We start from the raw sequence: 6067 nt of genomic DNA on the forward strand, positions 1-6067 counted from the left end.
CGTCGGCTAATTCTCGAGCGATCTTAAATTTAACAGTACGAGGAGATTATACTGTTAAATGACCGCGAAAAATTCGTAACTCCTTTATACGGACTCAGTTTTCGTCTGTCTTTTTACCGTTGAGCTCCTATTAATGAGATCTTCAACTTTCATTTAGGTCACATAGGCAAAAAACCGCTCGAACTAAATAATTCGAGTTTCGGGCTGTGCACTGCTATGCCAAATCTTAGAAAATTCATAACTTCCTCATACGAAGTCAGATTTGGGCGTTCTTTTTTTGTATGTTCTCGGTTTAATGTATACTACAACTTTTGTTTAGATCACTAAGGCTAAAAAGTCCTCTATCGTAAAATCACTATTTACGTCTCTCGGTGCCGTGCCGGTTTTGCCGTAAAACTTCGACGGGCCATAACTTCTTCGTTATAACTCGGATTTTGGCGTTCTTTATATGTACGGAACCCTTGTAACATATACTACCACTTGGTTAAGATTATTCCTTCTAAATAATCTTCCATCAAAAACTCATTTTTGATGCTCATTGTCTCTATATTGACTAGCCCAGATCTGCGGGCGTTACAATTATCTCCCCCTTAGGATGATTACGTCCCGGAATCATCAACGAAACATGGCAGTATAATGACTCCATATGTTATCTCTTCATCCTAGGTAATAATCGTAACTTTTTTTTTGTTCCTTCGAATGAGTATCTAACTTTTAGACTCCTTGACTGTAGGCGGTGCTCGATCTTGCACTTGCTCCCTATCTCACGTTAGACTCCAAATTATGACCTTCAAGTCACAATCTCGATCCTCACGGGATACGAACTTAAGATAAGTTATTTTATTACTACAATGGAATGATGTGTCATATTCTAATGACCTATCATCGCATGTTGCAACGCTTAGACTCAGGTCTCTTAGAGTCTTCCAGAACAGACTATACTTTCGTTCATGTTCTAATCTCATCTTCAAATGTAGCATTTATAACTACAAGCAACTTTTCGTGATACCTCTACTGATCGATATTTATTTCAATCTTCCGTCTTAAGTCAGATGCTACATCGAACTTGATTCTCTGAACCACATAACATACTCAGCGTAGTCGGACTCAATTTGATATGACCACTAGGGTCGGAATAACAATCATCTTCTTAGTCATTACCGAAACGATGGTAACGACATACTTGAATAAAACGAAATCAATTACTAGTTACTTGTTAACCTTGTGACTTTCCCTGATCCAAGTGCGAGTCCTGTGCTTCCGGTAGTATAGGCCTCTACTACCATTCACACCAACTCATACTTGTCCCAAGTATTGTCTCGCAGTTCCCCAAGTTCTTATCTCTTAAAGCACAAAACAATTTAACACATACGAATGTGTCCAAATAATCATTAATATTTCCCTAGACTCTACTAGGACTTCTTCCATGCATATCTTCAACAACAATTTTGCTTCAACTCGGTTGGTGATGGAAACGTCAGACGATGGAATAACTTCATGGATTATACCAAAAAAATCTTTCTTTCTGCTAATCAAAAGTGTACTTCTCCCGTACTAGACGTATTATTTATTAGACGCATTCTAAATGCAAGATATCACTCTTACGATATCTTCCGATAGGTATCATTCACTATCGTAAGCCTTCTCATTTCCTCCATTTGCTCAGTCTGCTATGAGTCCTTATCATGACATTCTATACACCAACGCAGGCGTTCGGTGTATCGAGACGAGAATATAGATAGAGGAAGATTTAGACGCGTATTCCTCCTTATTACTCCAAAAAGTTACATGTCAGTTCTAATATCGTAATTAAACGTTTAGAAACCTGAGCACATAAAATTTCCAGATCTGGTCGGCAAGAGACCATAGATCCGATTAGACATTTAGCATCATAAATCATTTAGCACATAAAAGCATGTTAGGCATTTTCCCTAAGTTAGCTAGTGCTTGTGTCTATTTAGGTGTATTACCTAAATTTTATTAGACACACTCCTCACAATCATTGCTTAGCATTCTAAGTTTAAGTCTAGAATTAAATCCATATTCCTAGTTCGCTTAAACTAATGCTCTGATACCAACTGTGACATCCCTATTTTTACGGCCAGAAAAGACCGATTTTGTTTATGCTTTATAAAAATCAGAGTACCTCTTTTAATAAAAATGTTGCGGAATTTGTTCCCAATAAAACATGATAAATACGTTATCAAAGCATTTCCAAAGAAAAGTATTTTTATTCATTTTAAAACATTTGGGATGTCATCATCAATACAGAAACATAAACATAAACAGAACTTACATTCATTATCACTAGTGATTTACATCTCCTTAATCTCTCAGTGTAGTGTAGCCTTATATCGACACCTATGATACAATTAAACTGAGTGGGTCAGGTTGGGAAACCTGGTGAGTACATAGGGTTTTCAACCCACAATAATATAGTTAATTTGTTTCTTCACATAATACATGTCAAACAATTAACCCGATTACCCATCCCCATTTTCTTCATTTAATATTCCATAAAGAACTATCTTAAGGGTCATCTCCTATATCATATTTACCACTCATCTCTTTACATCGCATTTCCTTATATGTTCGTTCCTAAGAACTTTTCCTAAGGATCATCTCCTACATCCCATAGACAGTAATGATTCGGGGATTACTCCCTCCATACGTGCCTAGTAAGGGTTGGGGTATCATCTCATGAATATGTAGTTACTGTTGGATTAATGTCTAAGTCCATAACTATATTTGGTATGTACTTGACCCGACCCAGCATGGTCCATTTGGGTTGCACTTCACCGGCACAATTTATATGGATAGTCTTTTGAGAATAGTATATTTATGATTTATATAAATATATTATAAGTTCTAATATATTAATATATAATCATATTATTTAATTAGTATTGATCAAGAATTAATTTATAATTAATTAAGTGATCAAAAGGAACTAATTAAATATGGACTTTTAGATATATATGTGTAGTGGGCCAAGTTCATTTAGGTTGGGCTAAGTCTTCATGGATAGTCCATGGAGCTTTAACCCATGGATCCTAGGAAATGAAAGGTCATGGGTATTAGGGTTTAACCCTAATCCTCCACACTATATAAAGGGTCTTATGGTTCATGAAATTAGGATAGTGGCTAGTGTGGATATACTAAAGAGGGCAATAACCGATTTCATAAGTGTGAGCCAAGTATCCATATTCTCTAAAGGTTTTCCAAGGTGTTTTGGTGATTTGTGATTCCATTTGAGGCTTCCAAACTATTGGGGCTAAGCTCTTAATGCTTGAAGACATCAAGCTACATCAAAAGGTATGTCATCTAACTAGAAATTTGTAGTATAGGTGCTTCATAATATGCTAGTTAGGATGAAACCTTGGAATAGTTAATATTTGCATGTATAATAGAGAAAACATAGATCCAAGGTTTATAGGTTTGCATGTACACCATAGGAGTGTTAGAATGCTCAAAACCCAACAGTGGTATCAGAGCCATGGGTTGTTTTCTTTTATATTCATGCAAATGTTTGATTTTCAAAGTTGAAAAAAAAAGAAAAAAAAAACATGAAGTTTGTCAAATTTTAAGATAATTACTTGTTTTGTGAAAAACTAATTATTTGTAAAATTTGAATCATTTGCTATATGAGTTGAATTAGGTCAAATTTAGTAAAAGATAAAATGATATGATTATTTTATTAGTTTTAAAAGTTTGATCTAAATGTTTTAAGGAGTTACAAATTTTGTCATAAAATTTTGGAGCTCAAAAGTTTTTTTTTTAAAGTTGTGATCTTAAGTGTTTTGAAACCTCCATAAGTTATGGATATGAAAAGGTTTTAAAAAAAAATTGATTCAAAGTTTTTATGGAGTTACAAAATTTGGTGTTAATGTTTTAAAGAATTCATTAACTTATTCTTAAGTTATGGAACATGAAAAGTTTCATCATAAAACAAGCATTTAACTCCATAAGTTATGGATTACCAAAAGTTTTATGTTTCCTTGATTTATGAGTTAGTTTAGATTAATGGAAAAAAAATTGTGTTTTAGTTGTTTTCAATCCTAATTAATCTTGAGGTAGTTCATAAAATGTGTTTTTGTAACTTGTCCTCAAGTTACATAAAAGGTCACATTTATGAATCTTAAAACTCATAAAAGTGCCATAGGTTACATAAAAAAAATGAAGAGTCTTTTTCATTAAATAGTATTATGACTCCATAACTTGTCCTTAAGTTATGGATGTTTAAGAGTCACTTCTTGAAAAGTGTTATTAAAGAATAAGAGGTTACATAAAAATGAAGAGTCTTCATTTTAATGAACCATTAAACTCATAAGTTATGAAATGAAAAGTTTTGAATAGTTTCAAAAACTTGCCCTCAAGTTTTGGAATTTGTAAAGTTTTCACTTATGAATACTTTAATTCCAAGTTAATCCCTTAGAATTTTAAAAGTTAAAATTCAACCCTTATACTTTATAATATTATAAGTTAATAATATTTATATATATGTATAAGAGTAAAGTCGTCTTACCATTAGTAGGCCTCATTCACGAAGCCGGTCTATAAGGGGGGTATAAGGTTACTGCCTATAAAATGGTAGTTTAATCGGTGTCCACTCTCACCCACCGCTTCCTTGACCGGTGGAGGGTCGTTAGCCGAACGGGTAGGACAAGGACTATAATTCTCCCTTCATTAAAAGTATTAATGATAAATACTAAGTAACTAAACTCTTAATAATACCCAATCTTAGTTACTTAGGAAAATGTGAATTTGGTGTTAATCCATGAAATTACACTTTGCACTTTCTTTAAACCGTTAGTGGAGCGTGTGTGGTTAACCGGCACACTAACCTGGATTTAACAAAGTAGACAAAGGGTAACTTAATATTTATCATAGTATCGGTGGAGCTCGTGTGGTTAACCGGCACATCGATTGAGGGGTAAATATTAAGGGTACCAAGTATATTTGCATGGTTACTTCACACCTTGTTTTGTGATCCTCGGCATCCCAGTCACAAAACCTGAAGGGCACACTCGAGATTGAAACATGCCATTGAAAAGTTCAATGAATCTCAAAAGATCTAGGAGTTTCAAATCCAAGTAAAAACCTAATTAAATTATTTCATTTTTCATGGTGGAAATTGGTGAATCGTCATTCACCTACCTTCAAATATTTTATAGCTTGGATTACGACATCCCTCTTCCAAGTTATAAAATAGTTTGTTGGGTCCTAGCCTTAATATTTCATATTGGGTGTTATATTAAGGACTTTAGATCAACTATCTTGAATATCTCCCAAAAAGATGTCTGGTTCAGACATCTATGATCCTCCAAAATCTCTTGGAACTTCACTTCCTCCACCTCCTCCAATTATTCTCCCTAACCCACAAGTTCAAGGTCACTCAAGCCCTATTGGCAAGCAAGGTCTATGTGTGATCGCATCTTGGAGATGAAGTCACATATTGACAAGCCGGGAGAGTTGGGTGTCAAACTCTTGAGAAAGTTGGTGGTTCAATCACTTTCTAAGTCACATAGTGAATTCCTTTGGGACTACTATGAAACAGACTATGACATGACCCTTAATGATCTTATCTATTTGCTTGGTGTTGCTGAATCAACAATAATTTGGAGCACTGGGAGAGCAAATTTGATTAGTATATCAACTTCCCAAGCTACCATGGACATTAACAATGGTAACATTGGATATCTAGAAAAGCCTTCTCTTCCCAAGGAAAGGGATTGACCATAGTCAACTAGGTTGACCAAATGGTAAAGAGAAAGGCTAAGTCTGCGATAGTCCCATGTACCATTCCCAAAGAGTCCCTATGTTTCTCTTGACAAAGGAAGGGGCATTGATTGCGAAGCAGCCTATTTACCTGAAAGATCATAAGGTTGATCAAGTCAAGAAGATTAAATCTACTTCAGGTAAAGTCCACTATCTAACTCTGTTAAATTTCTATTCTGAGATTCTTGTTACATGATGTGACTGGGTCACATGTTGATGTTTTAAGAATCAAAGAAAAGTGGAGAAATCTTAAAGGAAGTATATGCTGATTCTGATCGCGACGGTGGAT

The sequence above is a fragment of the Lactuca virosa genome, chromosome 5 (assembly GCF_052849685.1).
Source record: "Lactuca virosa cultivar CGN04683 chromosome 5, Lactuca_virosa_CGN04683_v6, whole genome shotgun sequence".
Classification (NCBI taxonomy): domain Eukaryota; kingdom Viridiplantae; phylum Streptophyta; class Magnoliopsida; order Asterales; family Asteraceae; genus Lactuca; species Lactuca virosa.